General features: G+C 45.6%; 12 non-coding genes across 12 annotated transcripts; 8 read left to right on the top strand and 4 right to left on the bottom strand.

Annotated features, from left to right (window-relative positions):
• Window positions 1–164: 164 nt before the first annotated feature.
• Window positions 165–236, top strand: Trnap-ugg (transfer RNA proline (anticodon UGG)). Its single transcript has one exon. It is a non-coding gene; the product is annotated as a tRNA-Pro (tRNA).
• A 601-nt stretch (window positions 237–837) lies between these two features.
• Window positions 838–910, bottom strand: Trnav-uac (transfer RNA valine (anticodon UAC)). Its single transcript has one exon. It is a non-coding gene; the product is annotated as a tRNA-Val (tRNA).
• Window positions 911–1,145: 235 nt separating this feature from the next.
• Window positions 1,146–1,217, top strand: Trnap-cgg (transfer RNA proline (anticodon CGG)). Its single transcript has one exon. It is a non-coding gene; the product is annotated as a tRNA-Pro (tRNA).
• Window positions 1,218–7,161: 5,944 nt separating this feature from the next.
• On the top strand, window positions 7,162–7,233 carry Trnap-ugg (transfer RNA proline (anticodon UGG)). Its single transcript has one exon. It is a non-coding gene; the product is annotated as a tRNA-Pro (tRNA).
• Window positions 7,234–7,834: 601 nt separating this feature from the next.
• Trnav-uac (transfer RNA valine (anticodon UAC)) lies at window positions 7,835–7,907 on the bottom strand. The gene has a single exon. It is a non-coding gene; the product is annotated as a tRNA-Val (tRNA).
• A 235-nt stretch (window positions 7,908–8,142) lies between these two features.
• Trnaa-cgc (transfer RNA alanine (anticodon CGC)) lies at window positions 8,143–8,214 on the top strand. The gene has a single exon. It is a non-coding gene; the product is annotated as a tRNA-Ala (tRNA).
• A 2,029-nt stretch (window positions 8,215–10,243) lies between these two features.
• Trnap-ugg (transfer RNA proline (anticodon UGG)) lies at window positions 10,244–10,315 on the top strand. The gene has a single exon. It is a non-coding gene; the product is annotated as a tRNA-Pro (tRNA).
• Window positions 10,316–10,916: 601 nt separating this feature from the next.
• On the bottom strand, window positions 10,917–10,989 carry Trnav-uac (transfer RNA valine (anticodon UAC)). Its single transcript has one exon. It is a non-coding gene; the product is annotated as a tRNA-Val (tRNA).
• A 235-nt stretch (window positions 10,990–11,224) lies between these two features.
• Window positions 11,225–11,296, top strand: Trnap-cgg (transfer RNA proline (anticodon CGG)). Its single transcript has one exon. It is a non-coding gene; the product is annotated as a tRNA-Pro (tRNA).
• A 2,032-nt stretch (window positions 11,297–13,328) lies between these two features.
• Window positions 13,329–13,400, top strand: Trnap-ugg (transfer RNA proline (anticodon UGG)). The gene has a single exon. It is a non-coding gene; the product is annotated as a tRNA-Pro (tRNA).
• A 601-nt stretch (window positions 13,401–14,001) lies between these two features.
• Window positions 14,002–14,074, bottom strand: Trnav-uac (transfer RNA valine (anticodon UAC)). Its single transcript has one exon. It is a non-coding gene; the product is annotated as a tRNA-Val (tRNA).
• Window positions 14,075–14,309: 235 nt separating this feature from the next.
• Window positions 14,310–14,381, top strand: Trnap-cgg (transfer RNA proline (anticodon CGG)). Its single transcript has one exon. It is a non-coding gene; the product is annotated as a tRNA-Pro (tRNA).
• The last annotated feature ends 328 nt before the right edge of the window (window positions 14,382–14,709 follow it).

The following is a 14,709-nucleotide window of genomic DNA, read 5'->3' as shown; positions in this document are numbered from 1 at the left end:
AGTGCTCGATGAAGTTATTTCGCTTTTTATTCGTTGCCTTTAATATTCTTCTCATCAGTGGTGAGTGCTGCCTGCAGAAAGCGTTTATCTTGCGAATTCGCGTGAAAGTTTGTGTTCCCTGTGAGGCCCACTACTTGGGATTAACTTGACTGCTCCAGCCAGGTGGCTCGTTGGTCTAGGGGTATGATTCCTGCTTTGGGTGGAGGAGGTCCCGGGTTCAAATCCCGGACGAGCCCTGCCATTTTGACCGTGCTGAAGAGTAGGTGGAACTCAGCCCCGGTTGCAGCTCCTCAATGAAGAGTTGACGCCTGTTATAGCACGTGGATATAACAAGAATGCGGCACCAGTAAAGTACGTAGGTGGAATTCGGTAGAAAGGCAGACGGTAATTTTGCATGCAACGGAAAACAAGGTTGTCTTTGCGGGATATGTGCACCGTGAGTGGAGATTCAGCTTAATTGTGCGACAGTCTACCCTCATCTTACTAGCGACGGCAACAACCAAGGGGTGGCATGTAAGATTGAGCGTGGCTAAGAGTTTCTCATTATTAGTTTGCATCACACTTTGACAGAGCTGTGACAAGGCGAGTAGGGTGAGCTCAGGAAAGCCAGTAGCAAGCGCACTTGAAGTAGCCCTGAAGAACCGGATTATAAATTTTGCCTGCCATAATGGAGCTAGGGGCGTTCTCAGTTACCAAATACCGGTGCAATAAGAGAGCAACAGTATTTGACAGTAAAATGACGCCCTATCCGTCTAGCATACAACATTGCTTGTCTCTGCATACGCGGACGTGAGGTCATCTCGGAAATGAAATCCGAAATGTAGATTAAAATTGTTGTGTTCCCGCCCGGGATCGAACCGGGGACCTTCTGCGTGTAAAGCAGACGTGATAACCGCTACACCACGGAAACAACGGTCATTTTCATGTACCACCCGGAGACTCGTAATAGCAACAGTTTCTCTTCTGTGTTAGCAAGGGCATCGGCTACGAGCTCCCTCCGATTCGTGAAGTTCCTGTAGTAAAAGACGTCGATGGAAACAATCCAACCGCGACAGACAGGGAGAACGCTGGCTGAGCTGCAGCCCTACATGGTGAGGCCATCAAAGGTGGCGTCATTCACATGCAGTGCGTTTTCGGAACGAATAGGCTCGTTGGTCTAGGGGTATGATTCCTGCTTCGGGTGCAGGAGGTCCCGGGTTCAAATCCCGGACGAGCCCTTGCGTTTTGTACAACGGTGTGGTAACAAATCGCATGGCGGCGGCTGTTTCGCGCATTTCCAGGCCTCCAAGTCAGCGCTAAAATCCGACAACCAGTTCTGAAACCGTTTCATGTTTCATTTGAGCCATGTGCACCCTGCTGATGGAACGTTTGAAGTTGATTTAAATGAACACAGTAGAGATCGTAGCAAGTGTCTTGCTGAGTGCGACGAAAACGGGTTTCCGCCCGCAATCGAGCCGGGGACCTTCTGCGTGTTCGGCACGGCGCCTGGGCTCGGCGGCAGCTGCTGCTCTTTCCTTCCTTACGAGATACCGTCGATTCGCGCAGTCGTTATTGCAAAAGATGTCACCAAAGGCAATCGCTTCGTTAGCGGCACTTTGCCTGGGCTCGGCGGCAGCTCTACATGGAGGCACCAGCAGCCCAGCCAGGCCGCCGCCGGCACCGGTGCGCCACAGCGCAAGGAGCCGGCGGCCGCCCTGCAATGCCCCTGTCGTTGCATATTCCACCCGCCTCATATCCTCTCCATGTCTGACTCACTACCCCAAATGACACTGCAGTCGACGTGCTTATTACTATCGCTTTTGGAAGAACCAAGGCGCAGTATTCTAGTGTCGAACCGGTACTGCAAATTGGGATTAAGCAAAAATTTATTGTGTGGTCGAGCGACAGCCTCGGCTCGCTCTTCCTACATGATCGCTTCTTGTGCGGAATAATTCCTAGCTCGCCGATGGCTTCAGAGTTGGTCTTCTCGAAGTTTTGCTTTCGCAACTGAAACACGTATGTAACATAGCAGCGATGGCGAGGCATTGTAGCATCTGTGACCAGAGAGTATGCGCTTGACCGCGCGAGTGTTGCGAGCGGTTCTCAGTCTGTCAGTCAGTCGTTGCGAGTCTGTCAGTAGTCGTTGCGAGTCTGTAGCTCTGTCTAGTTGTCGCTATGCAGAGCAGTACTCTGTTAGTAGTCGTCGCGTGCAGTACGCTAATAGTCGTCATGCAGAGCGGTCGGTCAGTAGTAGCAGCCCAGTGCGGTTGTGTGATGTAGGCGGTCGGCAACACTGGTCAAGATGGTGAATAAGGTATACTATTAATTAATATAATCATTAGATAATGAAAAAATTTATTTATTGTAATCATTCTCCAACAAGTCCCCCAATAATAATTTTTTATTTCAGAATACAAGGTGATTGATGCAGGCTGTCAGACTGAACTACACATCTTAGTTTTAGTGATGAAATATGCTAGAGATAAGGAATAATTGTATAATGAGTAATGAAGTGATTTTTTGCAGATGATAATGAATACTGATGAATAATGATGAAGGATATGATGTTATGAATAATGAAGTTTTTCTTTACAGATGATGATAATAGTGAAGTTATGATGATATGGATAATGAAGTTTTTTTTTTTTTTACAGATGAGGATAATGTTGAAGTTATGTATTTATGCTACGTAGTTATTTAAGTATTTGTTGCAGTTTGCTTTGACAGCAGGTGTTACATTGCATAGTAGGATGACAGAAAGTTTTGGAAAGGACAGCTATGGAACACATTTTTATACACATTTCACTACCTGTTAATTCGAAGTTCACTACTTTTCAGCATAGTGTGCGTTTCTCCTTTCAGGTCAATAATCCGTTTTTGTATTTTTTCCAGGAGAAGCTTTTCATGATACTTACTAAACCTGTTAGTTATTATACCTGTTCTAGTACTTGCATTTTTATATTTTTACCCATTTGTGTCTATCATTTATAAATGTGATCACATATACTGCCTTGTTGCATGACCTTGCTACAGCTGACTCATGACGAATGACGTTACTTATCCTCATTTGCAGCAACAGGTCAAAAGCAAATAGTGTTATGTCTCAGCAATTAACTATCGATCCCAACGCAATGCATTGCTAACAAAAAAAAAAAAAAAAAAAAAAAAAAAAAAAAAAAAAAATGTATTACCAGTCCCAAGTAGTGATACCAGTTTGAGAAAGTTCTGAGTAATGCTGATTAGCTCTGAATAGCATGTCACTTGAGTAATGACCTCTTAATGAGACTATATTCAAAATAATGCTTTGTCACTAGCTAATAACTGCCACTGTTTATTGTAATGATACTACTTATAATGCCTGTGATTATTAATGATTTGACTGTAATTAACTGATTTTAATAATGGCTTTGTAATGATCTGAATACTACTGAAGGAGGAACACTGTTTATTGTAATGATACTACTTATAATGCCTGTGATTTTTAATGATTTGACTGTAATTAACTGATTTTTAATAATGACTTCGTAATAATCTGAATAATACTGAATGATGATTCTATTCAATACTTGCTGGCCACTGAGTGCCAATAATTAATGTCACTTGAAGAATTGTTATTAATTATGCCATTAATTAGTCCTTTTTTTTCCATGTTGAGTTTTCATGTTTTGGTTAATGGCCAATGAGTGCCAATAATTTGTATCACTCAATGTATTATGTTAATGCTAGGCCAATAATTGACTCTCCTTTTCAATTAAGGCTTCTGATGAACATTATTCTGTCTTACTAAATATACTTTGTAACTGGCCAAGAACCGCCACTGTTTATTGTAATACGATTACCCATGATGCCAGCTAGTGATTCTTAATAGATTGTAATGACACATAATTAATTAACTATGGTACTGTTTAATAATGCTTTGTAATTAATTAAGGCTAATAATTCTTACTATATTGAAATGACAAATGATTAATTAATTAACTGTAATTAGACGAATGATTAATTAACGACAAATGATTAATTAACTGTAATTAGACAAATGATTAATTAACGACAAATGATTAATTAACTGTAATTAGGAAAAGGCTAATGATTATTGGAATGACAAATGATTAATTAACTGTAATTAGGAGAAGGTTAATGATTCTTAATTATACTCTGTAACTGAAAAGAATGCGATTATTTCATAATGCTTTGTAACCAGGAAAAGAAGGCTACTGATTCTATGTAAAACAATTAATGAACATTTTTCTGTAATACTACATACTTGGTACAGAAATGTTCAATAACTGGGCTATGAATGCCACAAACTATCAATGAAGACTGTAATTGTCGATATTATGTGACTTGATGTCCTTCACCTCATAAGCTGACTACCCTGAATTACTGCAATGTCCATTTGTCCTGTTTATCCTAGTGATCATGGAGCACTATATTTGGTTTTTGCACTAATTCTACGTTGGTGTGCCTTGTAAGAGTGTGGTGTTGACACGACATGCTGTCCACCACCATGAGCGATGAAGACATTATTATGGTCCCACTGTTTGGTGTACGTAATGTACTGCCAAAATGAAAACATGGAACATTACTACGACAGTTCAGTGTCTTGGCTACACTGATAAATTCTGATGGGAAAAGAACTTCAAGTTGTGTCACTTGGTGTTGTACTTCTGTGGAAAGATATGGACTTTCAGAGCAGCTGTGTGCAATCTAAAGTGCTACAACCATGATGCAATCCTTCCCTTTCCTATCCTGGTTCTTGTCACATAAAGAAAAATTTTTTTTGGTAACATCATTTATGTTCATAGGTTATACATTTTTCGATTTGTTGAACTCCAGTGCGAGTACACTTATGGCACTGGTCGACATGATGTTTGCCATTATGTTTATTTGTTGTGAAAATGCTAAAGACATTTTTCAGTGCATGTGCACTTTGGACATGATTTTCTTGCCATTATGTTTATTTATTGCGAAAATGCTAAAGACATTTTTCGATTTGTTCTGAAGTACAGTATATGTACACTCTTGTCTTTTATATTGTATATACATTTTTTATTTTCTGAACTACAGTGCATGTGCACTCATGTCACTTGTCAACATAATATTTTTTGCCAGTCTGTTTACTTGTTCTGAATATGCTAAAGAATTTTTTCAGTGCCTGTGCACTTTGTTATCTGTCAAAAAATTTATATATACATTTTTCTGATTTGCTACTATGTTTTGTATTCACATTTTGTCTTTGTCTGATATATTTTGTACTTAGTGCATGTGCACAACATTTAAATATTCTGTAAGTTGTAGGATTTTGTTAATTAAAGAAAAATTTTGCCGCGCTTGGCAAGTCCAAATGACTCACCATCGCTGCCAAATTTTTGCCCCCCCAGTGGAGGGTTATGAAACACGTATGTAACATAGCAGCGATGGCGAGGCATTGTAGCATCTGTGACCAGAGAGTATGCGCTTGACCGCGCGAGTGTTGCGAGCGGTTCTCAGTCTGTCGAGTAGTCGTTGCGAGTCTGTTGAGTAGTCGTTGCGAGTCTGTCAGCAGTAGTCGTTGCGAGTCTGTAGCTCTGTCTAGTTGAGTGCAGTACTCTAGTAGTAGTCGTGCAGTGAAGTATGCTAATAGTCGTCATGCAGAGCGATCGGTCAGTAGTAGTAGCCCAGTGCGGTTGTGTGATGTAGGCGGTCGGCAACACTGGTCAAGATGGTGAATAAGGTATACTGTTAATTAATACAATTATTAGATAATGAAAAATTGTAATTATTCTGCAACAAGTTCCCCAATAATAATTTTTATTTCAAAAGCATTTTTTCAAAAATTTAATTTTTTATTGAACTAAAGATCTCGTTGCACTTCCCATTTCATTCCACTTCTTTTGAAGAAAAATTTCACTAGAATCACAAAAAAAAAGAGAATATTATTATTTGCAATGCAGTTCCTCCAAGCGGTGCGCAACAACAAGAGCAGAAATGTGACATCCATTTATTCTGAGGTAAGACTTTAATTCTGATTGTTTTACACGGGGCCAAAGACCGATATTTCGGTTTAATTGAATTTTCTTATCACTGAATGGACTTTAATTTTTGGTGAAGAATTTATATCTGAGTCAGATTGCGAATTTCACATTTTGTTGCCATTGTCAGTACATTTCATTGTGGGCAGGTTACGCATAGAGCAATGTCCATCAGCATTTCTAATTAGTATCGTCCTTTCTTTTAAAATTTTTGTGGGGAGGTTACACTTGGCTCCCATTTGTATTAAGTATTGTCATTTTCCTTTTAAATTTCGGTGGGGAGGTTACACAATGCATTCCGCAATCTTTTCGTTATGAGTGGTGTGCTTCGGTTACCCGACTTTCTTGTGTTTAGTGCGTTTGGCTTCTCTTAACCCTTAGCCACCGCTTGCCGAAATTTCCACACTATCATCTGTCGACCTGCAGAGCTCGATGAAGGCCTCGCGGCCGTTCCTGAGCTCGTGGAACGGTCGAATCTGTAGTTGTTTCCAGATCTCTCCCACACAACGGCCTCCCAGAAGCTTGGATTACAGAAGTACGCCACTACTCCCAGCCGGAGATTCACGATTGAAAGCAGAATGACATGAGCTACACGCAGCTCCGAAATTTTTTTTTTTTTTTTTGTGTCTGACCTACTTTGAAAGACTTTGTAGTCGACTTACTTACTACTATCGCTGTTGGAAACCAGGTGATAACCGCACAGTATTTTAGAGACGATCAGGTAATGAAAATTTAGAATAAGTAAAACAGTATCAAAAGAAGTTGTGTGGTGGAGCAGCACATGCAATTCACGCTTCCTAGATAATCGTTACTGCATAGAATAATTCTTTTGTCTGCGGCGTCTTCAGTATCCGTCTTCTGGAAGTTTTGCTTGCAGTATATTGTGCAATCTTTTCGTTATGAGTTGGTGCTTGGTTTCCCGATGTTCTTTTGTTTAGTGCATTCGCCTTCTCTTAACCCTGAGAAACCACATACCGAAACTGAGGCACTGCCGGCTGTTCATAAGCAGTGCTCGATGAAGTTATTTCGCTTTTTATTCGTTGCCTTTAATATTCTTCTCATCAGTGGTGAGTGCTGCCTGCAGAAAGCGTTTATCTTGCGAATTCGCGTGAAAGTTTGTGATCCCTGTGAGGCCCACTACTTGGGATTAACTTGACTGCTCCAGCCAGGTGGCTCGTTGGTCTAGGGGTATGATTCCTGCTTTGGGTGCAGGAGGTCCCGGGTTCAAATCCCGGGCGAGCCCTGCTATTTTGACCGTGCTGAAGAGTAGGTGGAACTCAGCCCCGGTTGCAGCTCCTCAATGAAGAGTTGACGCCTGTTATAGCACGTGGATATAACAAGAATGCGGCACCAGTAAAGTACGTAGGTGGAATTCGGTAGAAAGGCAGACGGTAATTTTGCATGCAACGGAAAACAAGGTTGTCTTTGCGGGATATGTGCACCGTGAGTGGAGATTCAGCTTAATTGTGCGACAGTCTACCCTCATCTTACTAGCGACGGCAACAACCAAGGGGTGGCATGTAAGATTGAGCGTGGCTAAGAGTTTCTCATTATTAGTTTGCATCACACTTTGACAGAGCTGTGACAAGGCGAGTAGGGTGAGCTCAGGAAAGCCAGTAGCAAGCGCACTTGAAGTAGCCCTGAAGAACCGGATTATAAATTTTGCCTGCCATAATGGAGCTAGGGGCGTTCTCAGTTACCAAATACCGGTGCAATAAGAGAGCAACAGTATTTGACAGTAAAATGACGCCCTATCCGTCTAGCACACAACATTGCTTGTCTCTGCATACGCGGACGTGAGGTCATCTCGGAAATGAAATCCGAAATGTAGGTTAAAATTGTTGTGTTCCCGCCCGGGATCGAACCGGGGACCTTCTGCGTGTAAAGCAGACGTGATAACCGCTACACCACGGAAACAACGGTCATTTTCATGTACCACCCGGAGACTCGTAATAGCAACAGTTTCTCTTCTGTGTTAGCAAGGGCATCGGCTACGAGCTCCCTCCGATTCGTGAAGTTCCTGTAGTAAAAGACGTCGATGGAAACAATCCAACCGCGACAGACAGGGAGAACGCTGGCTGAACTGCAGCCCTACATGGTGAGGCCATCAAAGGTGGCGTCATTCACATGCAGTGCGTTTTCGGAACGAATAGGCTCGTTGGTCTAGGGGTATGATTCCTGCTTCGCGTGCAGGAGGTCCCGGGTTCAAATCCCGGACGAGCCCTTGCGTTTTGTACAACGGTGTGGTAACAAATCGCATGGCGGCGGCTGTTTCGCGCATTTCCAGGCCTCCAAGTCAGCGCTAAAATCCGACAACCACTTCTGAAACCGTTTCATGTTTCATTTGAGCCATGTGCACCCTGCTGATGGAACGTTTGAAGTTGATTTAAATGAACACAGTAGAGATCGTAGCAAGTGTCTTGCTGAGTGCGACGAAAACGGGTTTCCGCCCGCAATCGAGCCGGGGACCTTCTGCGTGTTCGGCACGGCGCCTGGGCTCGGCGGCAGCTGCTGCTCTTTCCTTCCTTACGAGATACCGTCGATTCGCGCAGTCGTTATTGCAAAAGATGTCACCAAAGGCAATCGCTTCGTTAGCGGCACTTTGCCTGGGCTCGGCGGCAAACACAGTAGAGATCGCATGGCGGCGGCTGTTTCGCGCATTTCCAGGCCTCCAAGTCAGCGCTAAAATCCGACAACCAGTTCTGAAACCGTTTCATGTTTCATTTGAGCCATGTGCACCCTGCTGATGGAACGTTTGAAGTTGATTTAAATGAACACAGTAGAGATCGTAGCAAGTGTCTTGCTGAGTGCGACGAAAACGGGTTTCCGCCCGCAATCGAGCCGGGGACCTTCTGCGTGTTCGGCACGGCGCCTGGGCTCGGCGGCAGCTGCTGCTCTTTCCTTCCTTACGAGATACCGTCGATTCGCGCAGTCGTTATTGCAAAAGATGTCACCAAAGGCAATCGCTTCGTTAGCGGCACTTTGCCTGGGCCCGGCGGCAGCTCTACATGGAGGCACCAGCAGCCCAGCCAGGCCGCCGCCGGCACCGGTGCGCCACAGCGCAAGGAGCCGGCGGCCGCCCTGCAATGCCCCTGTCGTTGCATATTCCACCCGCCACATATCCTCTCCATGTCTGACTCACTACCCCAAATGACACTGCAGTCGACGTGCTTATTACTATCGCTTTTGGAAGAACCAAGGCGCAGTATTCTAGTGTCGAACCGGTACTGCAAATTGGGATTAAGCAAAAATTTATTGTGTGGTCGAGCGACAGCCTCGGCTCGCTCTTCCTACATGATCGCTTCTTGTGCGGAATAATTCCTAGCTCGCCGATGGCTTCAGAGTTGGTCTTCTCGAAGTTTTGCTTTCGCAATGCATTCCGCAATCTTTTCGTTATGAGTGGTGTGCTTCGGTTACCCGACTTTCTTGTGTTTAGTGCGTTTGGCTTCTCTTAACCCTTAGCCACCGCTTGCCGAAATTTCCACACTATCATCTGTCGACCTGCAGAGCTCGATGAAGGCCTCGCGGCCGTTCCTGAGCTCGTGGAACGGTCGAATCTGTAGTTGTTTCCAGATCTCTCCCACACAACGGCCTCCCAGAAGCTTGGATTACAGAAGTACGCCACTACTCCCAGCCGGAGATTCACGATTGAAAGCAGAATGACATGATTTACACGCAGCTCCGAAATTTTTTTTTTTTTTTTTTGTGTCTGACCTACTTTGAAAGACTTTGTAGTCGACTTACTTACTACTATCGCTGTTGGAAACCAGGTGATAACCGCACAGTATTTTAGAGACGATCAGGTAATGAAAATTTAGAATAAGTAAAACAGTATCAAAAGAAGTTGTGTGGTGGAGCAGCACATGCAATTCACGCTTCCTAGATAATCGTTACTGCATAGAATAATTCTTTTGTCTGCGGCGTCTTCAGTATCCGTCTTCTGGAAGTTTTGCTTGCAGTATATTGTGCAATCTTTTCGTTATGAGTTGGTGCTTGGTTTCCCGATGTTCTTTTGTTTAGTGCATTCGCCTTCTCTTAACCCTGAGAAACCACATACCGAAACTGAGGCACTGCCGGCTGTTCATAAGCAGTGCTCGATGAAGTTATTTCGCTTTTTATTCGTTGCCTTTAATATTCTTCTCATCAGTGGTGAGTGCTGCCTGCAGAAAGCGTTTATCTTGCGAATTCGCGTGAAAGTTTGTGTTCCCTGTGAGGCCCACTACTTGGGATTAACTTGACTGCTCCAGCCAGGTGGCTCGTTGGTCTAGGGGTATGATTCCTGCTTTGGGTGCAGGAGGTCCCGGGTTCAAATCCCGGACGAGCCCTGCCATTTTGACCGTGCTGAAGAGTAGGTGGAACTCAGCCCCGGTTGCAGCTCCTCAATGAAGAGTTGACGCCTGTTATAGCACGTGGATATAACAAGAATGCGGCACCAGTAAAGTACGTAGGTGGAATTCGGTAGAAAGGCAGACGGTAATTTTGCATGCAACGGAAAACAAGGTTGTCTTTGCGGGATATGTGCACCGTGAGTGGAGATTCAGCTTAATTGTGCGACAGTCTACCCTCATCTTACTAGCGACGGCAACAACCAAGGGGTGGCATGTAAGATTGAGCGTGGCTAAGAGTTTCTCATTATTAGTTTGCATCACACTTTGACAGAGCTGTGACAAGGCGAGTAGGGTGAGCTCAGGAAAGCCAGTAGCAAGCGCACTTGAAGTAGCCCTGAAGAACCGGATTATAAATTTTGCCTGCCATAATGGAGCTAGGGGCGTTCTCAGTTACCAAATACCGGTGCAATAAGAGAGCAACAGTATTTGACAGTAAAATGACGCCCTATCCGTCTAGCATACAACATTGCTTGTCTCTGCATACGCGGACGTGAGGTCATCTCGGAAATGAAATCCGAAATGTAGATTAAAATTGTTGTGTTCCCGCCCGGGATCGAACCGGGGACCTTCTGCGTGTAAAGCAGACGGGGTAACCGCTACACCACGGAAACAACGGTCATTTTCATGTACCACCCGGAGACTCGTAATAGCAACAGTTTCTCTTCTGTGTTAGCAAGGGCATCGGCTACGAGCTCCCTCCGATTCGTGAAGTTCCTGTAGTAAAAGACGTCGATGGAAACAATCCAACCGCGACAGACAGGGAGAACGCTGGCTGAGCTGCAGCCCTACATGGTGAGGCCATCAAAGGTGGCGTCATTCACATGCAGTGCGTTTTCGGAACGAATAGGCTCGTTGGTCTAGGGGTATGATTCCTGCTTCGGGTGCAGGAGGTCCCGGGTTCAAATCCCGGACGAGCCCTTGCGTTTTGTACAACGGTGTGGTAACAAATCGCATGGCGGCGGCTGTTTCGCGCATTTCCAGGCCTCCAAGTCAGCGCTAAAATCCGACAACCAGTTCTGAAACCGTTTCATGTTTCATTTGAGCCATGTGCACCCTGCTGATGGAACGTTTGAAGTTGATTTAAATGAACACAGTAGAGATCGTAGCAAGTGTCTTGCTGAGTGCGACGAAAACGGGTTTCCGCCCGCAATCGAGCCGGGGACCTTCTGCGTGTTCGGCACGGCGCCTGGGCTCGGCGGCAGCTGCTGCTCTTTCCTTCCTTACGAGATACCGTCGATTCGCGCAGTCGTTATTGCAAAAGATGTCACCAAAGGCAATCGCTTCGTTAGCGGCACTTTGCCTGGGCTCGGCGGCAAACACAGTAGAGGTCGCATGGCGGCGGCTGTTTCGCGCATTTCCAGGCCTCCAAGTCAGCGCTAAAATCCGACAACCAGTTCTGAAACCGTTTCATGTTTCATTTGAGCCATGTGCACCCTGCTGATGGAACGTTTGAAGTTGATTTAAATGAACACAGTAGAGATCGTAGCAAGTGTCTTGCTGAGTGCGACGAAAACGGGTTTCCGCCCGCAATCGAGCCGGGGACCTTCTGCGTGTTCGGCACGGCGCCTGGGCTCGGCGGCAGCTGCTGCTCTTTCCTTCCTTACGAGATACCGTCGATTCGCGCAGTCGTTATTGCAAAAGATGTCACCAAAGGCAATCGCTTCGTTAGCGGCACTTTGCCTGGGCCCGGCGGCAGCTCTACATGGAGGCACCAGCAGCCCAGCCAGGCCGCCGCCGGCACCGGTGCGCCACAGCGCAAGGAGCCGGCGGCCGCCCTGCAATGCCCCTGTCGTTGCATATTCCACCCGCCACATATCCTCTCCATGTCTGACTCACTACCCCAAATGACACTGCAGTCGACGTGCTTATTACTATCGCTTTTGGAAGAACCAAGGCGCAGTATTCTAGTGTCGAACCGGTACTGCAAATTGGGATTAAGCAAAAATTTATTGTGTGGTCGAGCGACAGCCTCGGCTCGCTCTTCCTACATGATCGCTTCTTGTGCGGAATAATTCCTAGCTCGCCGATGGCTTCAGAGTTGGTCTTCTCGAAGTTTTGCTTTCGCAATGCATTCCGCAATCTTTTCGTTATGAGTGGTGTGCTTCGGTTACCCGACTTTCTTGTGTTTAGTGCGTTTGGCTTCTCTTAACCCTTAGCCACCGCTTGCCGAAATTTCCACACTATCATCTGTCGACCTGCAGAGCTCGATGAAGGCCTCGCGGCCGTTCCTGAGCTCGTGGAACGGTCGAATCTGTAGTTGTTTCCAGATCTCTCCCACACAACGGCCTCCCAGAAGCTTGGATTACAGAAGTACGCCACTACTCCCAGCCGGAGATTCACGATTGAAAGCAGAATGACATGATTTACACGCAGCTCCGAAATTTTTTTTTTTTTTTTTTTTTGTGTCTGACCTACTTTGAAAGACTTTGTAGTCGACTTACTTACTACTATCGCTGTTGGAAACCAGGTGATAACCGCACAGTATTTTAGAGACGATCAGGTAATGAAAATTTAGAATAAGTAAAACAGTATCAAAAGAAGTTGTGTGGTGGAGCAGCACATGCAATTCACGCTTCCTAGATAATCGTTACTGCATAGAATAATTCTTTTGTCTGCGGCGTCTTCAGTATCCGTCTTCTGGAAGTTTTGCTTGCAGTATATTGTGCAATCTTTTCGTTATGAGTTGGTGCTTGGTTTCCCGATGTTCTTTTGTTTAGTGCATTCGCCTTCTCTTAACCCTGAGAAACCACATACCGAAACTGAGGCACTGCCGGCTGTTCATAAGCAGTGCTCGATGAAGTTATTTCGCTTTTTATTCGTTGCCTTTAATATTCTTCTCATCAGTGGTGAGTGCTGCCTGCAGAAAGCGTTTATCTTGCGAATTCGCGTGAAAGTTTGTGTTCCCTGTGAGGCCCACTACTTGGGATTAACTTGACTGCTCCAGCCAGGTGGCTCGTTGGTCTAGGGGTATGATTCCTGCTTTGGGTGCAGGAGGTCCCGGGTTCAAATCCCGGACGAGCCCTGCCATTTTGACCGTGCTGAAGAGTAGGTGGAACTCAGCCCCGGTTGCAGCTCCTCAATGAAGAGTTGACGCCTGTTATAGCACGTGGATATAACAAGAATGCGGCACCAGTAAAGTACGTAGGTGGAATTCGGTAGAAAGGCAGACGGTAATTTTGCATGCAACGGAAAACAAGGTTGTCTTTGCGGGATATGTGCACCGTGAGTGGAGATTCAGCTTAATTGTGCGACAGTCTACCCTCATCTTACTAGCGACGGCAACAACCAAGGGGTGGCATGTAAGATTGAGCGTGGCTAAGAGTTTCTCATTATTAGTTTGCATCACACTTTGACAGAGCTGTGACAAGGCGAGTAGGGTGAGCTCAGGAAAGCCAGTAGCAAGCGCACTTGAAGTAGCCCTGAAGAACCGGATTATAAATTTTGCCTGCCATAATGGAGCTAGGGGCGTTCTCAGTTACCAAATACCGGTGCAATAAGAGAGCAACAGTATTTGACAGTAAAATGACGCCCTATCCGTCTAGCATACAACATTGCTTGTCTCTGCATACGCGGACGTGAGGTCATCTCGGAAATGAAATCCGAAATGTAGATTAAAATTGTTGTGTTCCCGCCCGGGATCGAACCGGGGACCTTCTGCGTGTAAAGCAGACGGGGTAACCGCTACACCACGGAAACAACGGTCATTTTCATGTACCACCCGGAGACTCGTAATAGCAACAGTTTCTCTTCTGTGTTAGCAAGGGCATCGGCTACGAGCTCCCTCCGATTCGTGAAGTTCCTGTAGTAAAAGACGTCGATGGAAACAATCCAACCGCGACAGACAGGGAGAACGCTGGCTGAGCTGCAGCCCTACATGGTGAGGCCATCAAAGGTGGCGTCATTCACATGCAGTGCGTTTTCGGAACGAATAGGCTCGTTGGTCTAGGGGTATGATTCCTGCTTCGGGTGCAGGAGGTCCCGGGTTCAAATCCCGGACGAGCCCTTGCGTTTTGTACAACGGTGTGGTAACAAATCGCATGGCGGCGGCTGTTTCGCGCATTTCCAGGCCTCCAAGTCAGCGCTAAAATCCGACAACCAGTTCTGAAACCGTTTCATGTTTCATTTGAGCCATGTGCACCCTGCTGATGGAACGTTTGAAGTTGATTTAAATGAACACAGTAGAGATCGTAGCAAGTGTCTTGCTGAGTGCGACGAAAACGGGTTTCCGCCCGCAATCGAGCCGGGGACCTTCTGCGTGTTCGGCACGGCGCCTGGGCTCGGCGGCAGCTGCTGCTCTTTCCTTCCTTACGAGATACCGTCGATTCGCGCAG

Source organism: Schistocerca serialis, chromosome 2 (assembly GCF_023864345.2).
Source record: "Schistocerca serialis cubense isolate TAMUIC-IGC-003099 chromosome 2, iqSchSeri2.2, whole genome shotgun sequence".
Lineage (NCBI taxonomy): Eukaryota > Metazoa > Arthropoda > Insecta > Orthoptera > Acrididae > Schistocerca > Schistocerca serialis.
Note: the sequence above shows the minus strand (reverse complement) of the source record. Positions and strands in the feature narration are given on the sequence as shown.